Source organism: Mirounga angustirostris, unplaced genomic scaffold, assembly GCF_029215605.1.
Source record: "Mirounga angustirostris isolate CCGP_5_RB_7025 unplaced genomic scaffold, mMirAng1.0.hap1 SCAF_8, whole genome shotgun sequence".
NCBI lineage: Eukaryota > Metazoa > Chordata > Mammalia > Carnivora > Phocidae > Mirounga > Mirounga angustirostris.
Genome location: NW_026991716.1, coordinates 2,606,518 through 2,620,046, shown reverse-complemented (window position 1 = coordinate 2,620,046; position 13,529 = coordinate 2,606,518). Strand labels below are relative to the sequence as shown.

General features: G+C 42.5%; 2 non-coding genes across 2 annotated transcripts; both read left to right on the top strand.

Moving 5' to 3' along the window:
• Nucleotides 1-3,995: 3,995 nt before the first annotated feature.
• TRNAP-CGG (transfer RNA proline (anticodon CGG)) lies at nt 3,996-4,067 on the top strand. Its single transcript has one exon. It is a non-coding gene; the product is annotated as a tRNA-Pro (tRNA).
• Nucleotides 4,068-10,403: 6,336 nt separating this feature from the next.
• On the top strand, nt 10,404-10,485 carry TRNAS-GCU (transfer RNA serine (anticodon GCU)). Its single transcript has one exon. It is a non-coding gene; the product is annotated as a tRNA-Ser (tRNA).
• Nucleotides 10,486-13,529: the final 3,044 nt, after the last annotated feature.

Genomic DNA, 13,529 nt, shown 5'->3' with positions numbered 1-13,529 from the left:
CAGCATTGCCTTTTTCAGAGAAATCTTGTGAGAAACTCAGCAAGCAGGGACACCATTTTGTAAAGAATTTGGAGACAGCTGTTTGCACATAAGTGTCACAACTTTGAAGGACTCTGTGCTTAGTTGTAGCAGAATAGGGAGATTTCAAAGGCATAAACCAGATGTAGTAATAAGGACCGGTGCTCGGGGTACAATCTGCATACTGAAATAAATACGTTGGTGAAAATGCTGACTTCTGTCACCGAACTGGGCCTAACAATAGAAATTGACAGGAGGCAGAAGGGGAGCTCCAGGCAAGGTTTTGTGGGGGCTTCTGCTGGAGCGCGAGGGAGGCAGGACAGAGGAGTCTCCAGGCTGGCTCCCTGGGGGGTCAGGAGAGCTTTAAAGAGGACTTTTATCATATGGTCTCACTGATATGAGGAATTTGAGAAACAAGGCAGAGGATCATAGGGGAAGGGAGGGAAAAATGAAACAAGACGAAACCAGAGAGGGAGACAAACCGTAAGAGACTCTTAATCTCAGGAAACAAACTGAGGGTTGTTGGAGTGGAGGGGGGTGGGAGAGATGGGCTGGCTGGGTGATAGACATCGGGGGGGGGGTATGTTCTATGGTGAGTGCTGTGAATTGTGTAAGACTGATGAATCACAGACCTGTACCCCTGAAACAAATAATACATTATATGTTAATTTTAAAAAATTAAAAAAAAGAGAGAGAGAACTTGGTGGGAATATAAAGGAGGGGTTTGCTTGGCTCCTGTGAACTTAAAGGTCTTGCTTCTTCATACATCATGTGTCTAATTAGCATGTTATATCTCCACCCTTGGGCATGATTTTTTTAGTATTATAATGAGGGAGAACTTGGGTGAAAAGTCAGAGCTGTCATTGCTCTTGGGGTGGACTGGTTTGGTCTTATCTTTACCAGTCTTCACAGTCAAGAACCCTCTTTCAGTCAGCATCCTCCCTCCACATTCCTGCAACATAGGCTACTCAAGGGCGTAGAGTTTTAGCTTTTTCTCTTTATGGAGGCAGCCAAGAAATGCTAGATTTTGTGGTTGGGGATGAGGGGAACTGAGTGCAGTCTCCACTCTGTCTCGCTTATGAGAAAGCAAATTTTTAGGGGACTTGTAAAAAAAAAATGTCAGGCAATTACCTCTGTGAAAGTCAACTATAGGAAATTAACATGAATGTCATTCAAATCATTTGTCAGACCACAGAGTAGATTATGAAATTTGGAATAGATTCCAAATATATTCTTTAGATAAAAATACAGATCAAGGGATGCCTGGGTGGCTCAGTTGGTTAAGCGTCTGCCTTTGGCTCAGGTCATGATCCCAGGGTCCTGGGATCAAGTCCTGCATCAGGCTCCTCCGCAGGGAGCCTGCTTCTCCCTCTGCCTCTGTCTCTCTCTCTCTCTCTCTCTCTGTCTCTCATGAATAAATAAATAAAATCTTTAAAAAAAATACAGATCAAAACTAGAGTTCTGAACTAATGTAAACTTGATTGTGTTAAGTGAGTCACAGTAGTCTAAGATAGAACTCACGTGGGAGTGGTTCTCATATAACAGATGGGAAGGATGAAAAATTTAGTAACATGAGCCTAAGTTAAGAAGTCATCAGAAGGCCCCCCAAAGTATATTAGTTGTCATTTAAGTGTAGTTACATTGATTAAATAGCCAAGAAGATTGTGGCTCATCTTTTTGATTCTGAAAGTGTGAAGAGAGAAAAATTCCCTCTAACTCTTATTTACTTGGTGCCACGATTGCTTCTTTTTCCCATCTATAAATGATAATAAACCTAGTGATTCAGTAATATTTCCAAAGATAATGGTATTAAGTGAAAATGTGTGAAGATTGTATTGGCCTACCATTACAACAGATGAGAGCTGTCCCTGAGGAAGGTCCATGGCAGCGGAACCCAAACCTTACCACCGTAAGCAGTCCGAAAGGAATAATTAAAGCCATACAAGGAAAATTTTGGGTGAGAGATATGAGAGAACATGGAATAAAATCTCAGCTGAGAACATTTAGAAAAGTGACAATTATAACTACCCAGATAGCCATTTAGAGTGAGTCTCTCTAAGGACTGAAACTCTTACTTGCCTTTGGTAACCCAGGGCCTAACATAAATCTGACACTGAGTAATTATTAAATAGAAACTTGGCAAATAAGTCTTGTTTTCATTTGTTAGGGTATTTTATCCATTGTCCTAACTTGTCTTCTGTAACTATATCTTCATGGTGTGCCTTCTGTTTACCAAGGAACTTGAGTTTAAGTATGAATATACAATCATGTTTGCCGACACAACTAAGCCTCTTATTATGTATGATCTACAATGGCCTAGACAAGGGCAGTAGATGTCTCAGTAAAATGACTGGAATATAAATTACATGTGGGTCATCTACTGTGTAAAATTATGCTCCTTTTAACAATGTTTAAATAATGGCCTTTGTTTGGAGTCTGAGTTCTCACTGGTATAAAAGTAAATAAATTATTTATTATTCTCAGGGAAATTGGATTGAGAAAGGGGAAAGTATATCACACTATGGAAATGAAGGGAGAACAGAAGTTTGAGGTCTAGAATGTAGGTCGCTCTATGGAGGGTGTGACCCCAAGACCATTGCATTGAGTTCAGAAATTAGTAAACTAATCTATTTAGTTGATTTCAAGATGAAGGGAAGTGCTCTTAATTGTGTACCAGAGAATTAATTCTTCGGGAAATTTTTGGGTTCAGGTTGAACAGTTCTTTTCCACAATGAAGTATTTAAAATTTGATTTAAAGTTTTATTATAGTCATATGTCAGGGGACCCATCTGTAAATGAATAGAAGATGCTATTTCTTGAAGAGGAGAACATGTTTTCATGAAAGGGGAATGCTAAGTCTGAACCATGGCATTTGGAATAGAAATTGAGGGCAGTGAGAAGTTATTACTACTCAAAGGCAGATGTTTCAGAGAAATCAATCAAGATTTTTTAAACCGTCAAGGTACAAAGCAAACAGATGGATTTTAATAAGAATCACACTATTCCAACATTGAGTAGGAGATCTAAAGAGGAGTGCCTAGTAACTTCATAATTATTTTAATCCATCCAGTAAATTCAAATCAAAATATAAAGTGAGTGCTAGTTTAAATCCACTCTCTCTTTCACAAAGAATTGATTTCTCTTCTCACATATTTAAGAAAATCATTATTTTTATTCATCTTTGTAAAAGAATCTCATTTGGGGTAAAAAAACAAAACTGAACAGGAATTCTAATTCTATAAATAATTATAGAATAATTGAAAGAATGAATGTAATAAGGCGAATTATTTTTAATTTTGAAGGTATCGAATTCGGTACAGCAAAACTGAAATGTGTCTTAGTTCAATGCATACATATTCACATGGATTTAAAACGTGGTTTACGGATATCAGCTAATGACCCCTGGTGAAAACTTTGACTTTAACCAGAAGTTTTGGTAAGTTAATAAACTCACCTGATACTAACCTCTTGGTGCCCCTGAAAAGTTAGTGTTATGGAATGGAATCAGCGGCATTTGCCGAGACTCGGAGTATTCGTTCTAGGAACTTCTGGTAGCTGCGAAGACCCCTTGTTAGGGCAAATGGTCTCTGAGCCCCTCAGTCATGGTCATCCCCAGCTTTCAAAGGGTAACAGAGATAAGAGGAAAACTCCAGAACACGAATTTTTCTAACCGAATTTAATGATAAGCTAAATGAAAATGGGTTCAATTACGTAGACTGGTTTAGCAAAGTAGAACAAAGGGGAAAGAAGATGTCAAAATCTCCTACAGGTGAGCAGGCTTTCTTCCAACCACGTGGTGTCATGGTGGTTTAAACCAACAAACCACGCACACAAGCAGCTCTTCCAACTGTTTCATCCCTGTGATTGGTGGGGGATTACACCTCCTCAGGGAACACAGTATTTGTAAACAAAACAAAACGGAGAATTTGATTCTATTTCTTCTTATATCAAAATATGGACAAACCCCGTACGTAGGCGGCTCGTTGGTCTAGGGGTATGATTCTCGCTTCGGGTGCGAGAGGTCCCGGGTTCAAATCCCGGACGAGCCCGCTTCCTTTTCAACCAACTGTATTTAGAGAAGGAAGGGGAGGAAAAAAAGAAGTATTTTCCCAAATATTCTTGCCCCAAAGACTGGGCTTTCACCCTATGCACAAAGGCAGTGTCCCCGGAGGAGCGGGGCACGCAGGCGGGGGTCGCCCTGAGAGCGACGCACCTGGAGCGCGGACCGGCGCCAGCTCTCCGGCGCATCCCTCCCGCCGCTGGGGGCGTGGCGGCGGGCGCGCATGCGCGTGCGCACACCTGCGGCGGGGAGGAGCCGGGGTCGGCGCCAGCGCAGATCTTCCCTCCGGTCGCCCGGTCCGGAAGTGGGGTTTCCGCTCCCACGGCGCCCTGCGCGGAGCGTCCTCGGACTCGCAGCGCCTGCGTGCTCGCGCTGCGCTCCGCCGCTGCGAGGAGACCCCGCCTCTGTCTCCTCCTGCACCGCCCGGTTTGGAGCTCCTTCGTCGGCTCCGGCGGCGGGTGAATATTGTCAGCCTGTGCCGCGTGCTAGGGACGCAGGGGTGGGCAAGCAGTAAAAAAGCTTTCGTTTCCACGGAGTTCAGTATCACGAATAACTAAATAGTCACCATTTTCGCGCGTCCTAGGAAGGAAGGACAGGCTTCCCATAACAGCGTGGAGAACCAGGGCATGTTGCTGGCCAGGGTTTGAACACCCGAGAGAAAAACCCGGAGCAATCCCCACCCCGTGCCCGAAAACCCACCAGTACTTTCTCCTCCGCCCCAGGAAGTGCTCTCACTTAGGAATTGTTGAAAACGCTCAGGTAAATTAATGAACACACATTTAAAAGAGAGAAAAAAAAAAAGATGGAGAGGAAGGTATTAATCCAGTTACTCTGCTCATGCCAGCTAATTATTTCCTTTTGTGACCAGCACGGACAGTGAACACACACACACATCACTACAGTTTCTTTCAAGTCTCAACTGGCCCAGCTCATCTTAGCCTTAATGTAATTCTGCAAGTGTGTGGTCTTTTTTACCTTTCCTTGTTTTGGTCCATTTTGGAGACCTAATTAGCATTGAAGATGCAGGTCCTTCTTCAGAAGCGGTGTGTAATATATTGTCTCTTTTTATACATGAAATATGAATTTATAATTTATTTGTAATATAATTTTGTAACTTGAAGCAGATGGTGTCATTCATTAAGTTTGAAATTCAAAAGGAACTTCCTTCAACCTTTGTCCTTCAGGAATTTTCTTGGGATGCAGGAAGTCAGTTTTATGCCATCTAAGCCAGAGATTGAATAATCCTCCTTCGAGACATTTTATTATCCCCAGAAGGATGAGCTAAAGATACTGTCTGATAGAAAATGGCACAGGCAGATCACTTTACAGTGAGGTCCACTGTCAATGAACTGGACTCACAATCTCAGTTTCCAGTTATTTTTAGGGCTTAATTATAACTATAACCAGCAACCAAAGATCACTAGACATCTAAAGTAAGTAATATGAAAGAGATAAAAGTGAACTAGAAAAAATAGAGGAGGGCGCCTGGGTGGCTCAGTTGGTTAAGCGACTGCCTTTGGCTCAGGTCATGATCCTGGAGTCCCGGGATCGAGTCCCGCATCGGGCTCCCTGCTCGGCGGGGAGTCTGCTTCTCCCTCTGACCCTCCCCCCTCTCATGCTCTCTGTCTCTCATTCTCTCTCTCAAATAAATAAATAAAATAAAATAGAGGAAAATATTATGCAGAGAGAAGAAAACTTCTCAGGAAAGTTATTACAGAGAGAAAGAATGCTGTACCAAACAGTAGCTCAATTACAAAAGCCTCTTAAAACTGAAATTGTGAGAGTAGAAATGAAAATGGAGCAGCTGGAATAAATGTGAAGGACATCTTCCAGAATACTCAGTAAAAAATATAAAGGGAAACTCCAGCAGTCATGCTGCCTTGTACATACCCAAGTGAGTTGAAACTTATGACTACAAAAACCTGCATACAAATGCTTATAGCAGCTTTATTCATAATTGTGACAACTTGGAAGCAACCAAAATGTCCTTCAATAAATTAATGGATGGGGTGGGCGCCTGGGTGGCTCAATTGGTTAAGCATCCAACTATTGGTTTTGGCTCAGGTCATGATCTCAGGGTCCTGGGATTGAGCCCTGAGTCAGGCTGTGCGCTCAGTGTGAAGTCTGCTTAAGAATCTCTCTCCGGGGGCGCCTGGGTGGCTCAGTCGTTAAAGCGTCTGCCTTCGGCTCAGGTCATGATCCCGGGGTCCTGGGATCGAGCCCTGCATCGGGCTCCCTGCTCGGCGGGGAGCCTGCTTCTCCCTCTCCTACTCCGCCTGCTTGTGTTCCCTCTGTATCTCTCTCTGTCAAATAAATAAATAAAATCTAAAAAAAAAAAAAAAAAAAGAATCTCTCTCCGTCTCCCTACACCCCTCCCCGTGTTTGTGCACTCTCTCTCTCTAAAATAAATAAATAAAACATTAAAAAAATAAGTGGATAAACTAGTACATCATATGATGGAATATTATTTAGTAAGAAAAAGAAATGAGCTATCAAGCCACAAAAAGACATGAAAGAACCTTAAAAGCATATTGTTAAGTGAAAGAAGCTACTCTGAAAAGGGTAGGGAGGGATATAGGAATAAAGTTAGGTAGGGCGCAGGGCAGTGAAATTATTCTGTATGATACAGTAATGATGGGTACATGTCATTATACATTTGTCAAAACCCATAGAATGGGCAACACAAAGCGTGAGCCTTAATGTAAATTATGGATTTCAGTTACATTGGTTCACCAGTTGTAACAAATATACCACAATAATATAGCATGTAAATAATAGGAGAAGCTATAGGAGAGGAGAGAGAGTATGTGGGAACTCTGTACTTTCCTATCAATTTTTCTGTAAATGTAGAACTGCCTTAAAAAAAAGTAAGTCTATGAAAAAAAATAAGAGTGCAAATAGTAAGGAAAAAAGTGGAGGCAGGGAAGAAAGAAAGAAAAAAGTAGAGGAAATATCCTGGGGGTTTAAAATCTGAGGTAAAAGAAATTCCAGGGAGGGACTCCTGGGTGGCTCAGTCGTTAAGCGTCTGCCTTCAGCTCAGGTCATGATCCCAGGGTCCTGAGATTGAGTCCCCGCATCGGGCTCCCTGCTCCGTGGGGAGCCTGCTTCTCCCTCTGCCTCTGTCTCTCTCTCTCTCTGTCTCTCATGAATAAATAAATAAATAAATCTTAAAAAAAAAAAAAAGAGGGCGCCTGGGTGGCTCAGTTGGTTAAGCGACTGCCTTCAGCTCAGGTCATGATCCTGGAGTCCCTGAATCGAGTCCTGCATCGGGCTCCCTGCTCGGCAGGGAGCCTGCTTCTGCCTCTGACCCTCCCCCCTCTCATGTGCTCTCTCTCTCATTCTCTCTGTCTCAAATAAATAAATAAATAAAATCTTAAAAAAAAAAAAAAAGAAATTCCAGGGAAAAAAGAAAGAAAATAGAGAATACATAGTGAGAAAATCAACAACAAAGAAGTCAAGCTAATTTTCCAAACTGAAATATATGATTTTCCAAATTTAATGAAGTAATAGAGCTCTCAGAACAATGAATGAAAATAGAAACACATGATGGCATACTTTTCAGACATTTGAAAATCTCTGTCTGGGGACAGAGAAATTATCCTGAAAGAGAGAAAAGCTAATTACAAATGAAGTATCAGTAATTAGAATGACCTCTTAATTCTCAAAAAGCAATACTGGAAGCTAGAAGAGAGTGGAGAAGTTTCAAAATCCTGAAAGAAAATACTCCCCAACCTAGCATTCCATACCCAACCAACATTCAATCAAATGATAGAGGAACATAAAAGATATTCTCCAATGCCCAAACAATCAAAAATCTTACTTCCAATGAACTCTTTTTTCAGGAAGCTACTCTACAGTGTGCCCCACCAAAAGGAGAAGGCAAATTAAGATAGAAAAAGACTTAGGTTGTGGAATATCTACCACCAGTGGCAGGGGAAGAAAATGTACAGGATCACGGTGAAGACATCCTGATGAAAACTCTATAGCAACTATAGAAATCATCAATTTCTTTCCTTTTGGGGGGGCAAAATTTATATGGCTGTTTGTGGTAACTTGGGAAAAAAACAATTCTAATGTTCATGAAAGAGAGGTGACTCCTTTTTGTGTAATGGATAATCAAAAGAAAATACTAAACTTAAAAAAATCAGTAAGTAGAAATAAAAGCATGTGTATTAGTTAGAACATAATTTTGTCTTTGTAACAAAGACCCCAGTCTACTGCAGCTTAAAGGAAGCAGATGTTACTCACCTCTCACATAACTGTCTGAAGGAATAGTCAATTCCAAGGGGATGCTTTGGCTCCATGGTGTTGGTTCCAGTATTCTACCTCCCTGCTCCTTCATTCCTATGGTGTTTCTATTCCCAGCAAGCACACACAGTAGGAAGAGAGAAGTGGATGGTATTTCTTTTCTCTTCTGGACATTACCTGCAAGTCTCACGAACGATTACTCTCCAATGCCCTAGTTTAGAAACTGGCCACATGGCCATGCTTGGCCATCAAGGAAAGCTGTGCATTGTAGTCTTCTAACGGGTGTCTATGAGCCCTACTAAATGTCCATTCCTTGGAAGGAAGGAGCAAATAACGGTGGACAACTAGCCATTTCTGCCATAGCACGAGATTTGAAGATAGGCTGCTGGTAAAAAAAACCAACACAAACAAAAAGCCAAATGGCTGAAAATCTTTGCCTCTCTCAAGAGGGAATAAGATAAGAGGAAGAAGACCACTTTTTCATGGACACATATTTTTGAAGTACTTACAATTTTAAAACATGTGTGGTTAACTTTGATCAAAAAATGTTAATTAAAAAAAAAATAAGCTTTAAGCTGAGAACCAAGGTATGGATTAAAAAGAAAAATCTATCCAGGTTCAAATAAGGAAGGGCAAGAGCTCTCCATGAGGGAAAAGGTCTTGTTGGAAAGAGGGGGAAATAGATTCTTCTTGATACAAAATCAGGAACTGGGTGCACCTGGGTGGCTCAGTTGGTTAAGTGGCTGCCTTCAGCCCCATGCTCAGTGGGGAGTCTGCTTCTCCCTCTCCCTCGGACCCTAGTCCCTTCTTGTGCTCTCTCTGTCCCAAATAAATGTTTATAATCTTTTTTTTTTAAAAAAAATCAGGAATTGGACGAGTGTGGAAAACAAGCAGAGAGAAGAGGGTGAAGCTGAGCATGAAGATCTAAGCAGGTCAATGCGGCAAACACTTAAATAGAAGGGTTTTTGAAATAAGAAGAGACAATGGTTCTTTGATCCATTCCTGCAGGATTTCGCCCATGTTCCCTGTTGTTCATCCTATGATTGATTTGCTTGGGCTTCAGGAAAAAAAACTTCATGGCCACCTTCCTTCTCAGATTTGTGGATGCTTCCTGATCAGTCACTCACATGCTTCAGCGCTTCAGCCACAGTGATTTCTCCACACTTGTCTAGATCCTGCGAGCCTCCCTGCCTTTGCTCAGGCCCCCTCCTCTGCGTGGGACACCCCCTCTCCTGGCCACCTCTAGAACACTTCCTCTGCAAGACTAACCTTTAATAGGACCTTCTTTCCCTGGGCATAAATGATTCATTCTGATTAGTCAGAATTCAGCCCTACCCATGTTCATTTATGTGCATCTTATTCATTCCGTGAAACAAACCCAAAATCTTAAAAAAGCTGTTGAAATAGCTTTTTTTCAGCCTCTCTCCAAATAATTTTCTCGCTGGCAGTGAGTCTTTTAACATTTTTAGCACCACATCCCTTGGAAAATCGAATGAAAGTTGGGCAACCTGCCCCAAGAAAATCACCTAAGAGGCTCAGAGGTATCGGGGGTGGGGGGACTCCCGGTTCCTCGGAGGCGGAGGAGCGGGAGAAGAGCCCCACGAGTGAAGGGCTCCTCTGTGCGCAGGTTCACCCCGCCGCGTCCAGGCGGTAAGGACTCGGAGTAGAAACGGGCGCGGCCCCACGCGGACCCGCCGTCTAACCGCCCAGACTGTCTCGCTTCCCACGAACCCCCAGTCCCGACTCGCCAGGGCCCCGAGGTCGCCCGTGAGGCCCACAGGTTCCCACGCCGCCGGGCCACGCCCACCGCCTGCGCGCATGCGCGCATCGTCTCCCTCATCTGACCCCGACCCCGCGGCGAGGTGCTGCGGTCGCCGCCGGACCCCGGTCCCGAGTCCTGCGAGAGCGGACCCCGCCTTTTCCCCGTCGCCAGGCTCCCGGCCAGTCCTTGGTCCACTCGTGTAGAAGCCGCCATCCCCGTGTCCCGCGGACGTCCCCGAGCCTCTCCTCCTTGTCCTTGCGTCCAGGGCAGCCGGAGTTCCCGAGTAAGCGCTGGAACAAGGTGCTGGGCAGCCGTGACGAGGTGGCCGAGTGGTTAAGGCGATGGACTGCTAATCCATTGTGCTCTGCACGCGTGGGTTCGAATCCCACCCTCGTCGGTCCGGTATTTTAGTAAGGAGGAGAGAAATCCTTCCAGTTTAAGCGCATTTGCCAAAAAAGGTGGACTTCGCGGCTCCCTCCCTTCCCTACTTTCGGGCTCGCGCTGTGGCAAACTGGGTTCTCCCCTCCATGGTTGGTCGGGTGCTGATTGTCTGTGTGACGAATCGAGGGCCTTCTGCTGCGCATCTTTTCTGGTTCCTGCGAAAGGAGGGGGTGGAGCGGGGGAAGGAGGAGAGAAAGTGAAAGATAGGTGAGGTTGAAAAAATCTTGAAATCACAGAGACTGCCCTTTATTAACACGCGGAGGCTTTATTTTTCTACCTCTGATATGTAGATCTGCAAATCACCTGCAACTAATACTTATTGATAGTGGGAGGAAAAATCAATCGGAATATCTATTTATTGATCTATCATTGATCTGTAGATAAATATATTCATTGTGGTATTCAAATAATCAAACACCACTGTCGGAAGGACTTATCTTTTCCCCCTCTGCTCTTCAAAATCACCTTTGCCATTTACATCAAATGTCCATGTATGTGTGGTGCTTTTCACCTTCCTACTCATCTGCCTACTTTACAATACACGACTGTCTTATTTACTATAACTTTGTGATAAGTCTTGACCCCTTGTTCCTATTCAAGATTGGCCTGTTCTCAATTGCTTTTTTGTATTTCCATATACATTTTAGAATCATTTTGTAAATTTCTGCCCCTCAAAAAGGGAAGGCTGATGTAATTTTGGATTATATTGTTTGAATCTGTAGATCAATTTGAGTATAATAGACATCTTTAGTTATTGAATCTGACAATGCATATTATACCCTTCAATTATTTGTGTCTTCTGTATCTCAATAGTGTCTTACATGATTTTTCTACGTGGAAATATAGCCCATATTTTACTAGATATATTTTAGATATTTGTATCTAAATATCTAAATTATGCTATTAAATATGGTATATATAAACATGCTATTGCATATGCTATTATTTTTGAAATTGTATTGTTTATTAATTCATTTAAATCCAATTTATTTTTATATAGTAGTCGTAGAAAGGCTGATATTTGTTCATCGTGTGGACGCGATTTGAGGAGAAGCAGGCCCCCTATTAGAACTGTTATATTGGGAAAAGCTGACCCCACATCAGGGGATGAGGATACGCATGTGTAGAGGCCATCAGAGCGCAGGGAAAGCTCCGTCTGCAATGAGTGTGCTCTCCCATACTAACAGTACCGAGAGGGGCCTAACCCAAACACTCCACCACCAAACCAGTGCATACAATTCTAGAGAAAGAAATAGTGGGGTGGGGGGAGTTGAAACTGAAATGGGACATTTGTATTTGAGAGAAAAAATATTCTACTGAAAGGCACTCTTAATAAGTTCACTCTTGTGAACATTCTGGACAGGAGTCAACCCTTACTTAATTTCTGGCACCATGAAGTGGGTGAGTGCTGAGGAGGGAAGATTATTGCTATTTACAATGAAGGAAGATTATTGCTATTTACAGTGAAGGATCTACCTTTACTTTACACATGTAAGCTTTACTTTGAATAAATCTGTTGACACCGTTATAGAGGAATCTCTCCACTCAATCATCTGCTCACTAGGTAAAGTTTCCTGTGCTGCATGCACTTTACTGCAATTATAAAATCGATTAGGGAGTATTAATGAGTTCACTGAATATTGACAATATAAAAGTATATGACATGAACCTTCTCTTTTAATTAGTGGACTTCCATTGCTCCTTGATAGGAACACATAGCATCCTGCTCAGTGAGGTTCTCATTCCCCAAAGCTCATTGCAAACTTCTTGGATCTTCAGCAGAACAAAACAAACCTAAGGAGTTGCCGGCCTCTGGCCCTTCTGTCTGGTTTTTTTTTTAATTTAGGGCTGAGGCTTCTCCAGCTCCACCAGCATTGCTCTTTCATGAATGAAGGATCTGTAGCGGTGGTTCTCACTCACAGGTTATTTTTCCCCATCGGGGGACATTCAACGATGTTTTTAAAGACATTTTTGGTTGTTACAGCTAGAGAGGAACCATCTAGTGGGTAAAGGCCAGGGATGCTGCCAATGGGACTGTCTCCAACATCAAATAATTTTCTGGCACAAAATGTTATTAGTATCAAAGTTGAGAAATCCTGACATGTTGTGATAGATACTAATATAATGCACACACATATGTATAATAATATAATATTATATGCATGCATATATATATATATAAAATAGAGAAAAATACATCAAATGGCCACAACTTGACTGTCTTTTAGATCAACACCCAACTCCTTATGTCAGCATTCGAGACCCTCCACGCTCTTAATACTCCTCAGAGTGAAGCTTTGATCTCTCTCACCCGTGTCCTATGAATTCCTACCTAACCCATTTCTTAGGATGTTTGTGCAATCTGGACTGCTCCTCTTGCTTTGACTGATTTATATTTTTTCAAAGACTATTTCCAGATTTACCTTCTGTAGAATGGCTATAGAGAAAAGGGACGGATTGTTTGCTTCTCAACTTTGCGTTTGGTTCTGCATTCTGTAACACATGTGGTGCTTTGTCATGGACCCAGCTGATTAGACACCTGCCCAAGTGCACCTGCTTTGGGGTGATATTTCTTCAACAAGCCCATTCCCCACTCCTTTGGGTACAGTTAATCTGCTTCTATCAAATGTATACAGAAATGTGTAGAACCCTTCCTAGCATATTAGACCACTGAAGAATCACAGTAATCTGTTCTCAATGCACTATCTTCTGATAAGATGAGAACTTCTCAAGAGATTTCTTTCTTCAAGCAGAAAATATACCAATTACGATTAGTTGTATGCTTACACCCTGCAGTGTGCTCTTGTTCTTCTGCCATTCTTAGCTGCAAAGATCTAATGCCAACCACCCTGGGAGGCCTTTTCTGGTCTCCAAGATTAAGATGCCTCGTGGTAAGTTCTCAGAGCCCCTTGTAATTCTTTATGCACATACGAGAATTACAGTTAAATGTTCCCAGCCATTTGTTTAATATCTGTCTCCCATAATATCTGTCTCCCTTTC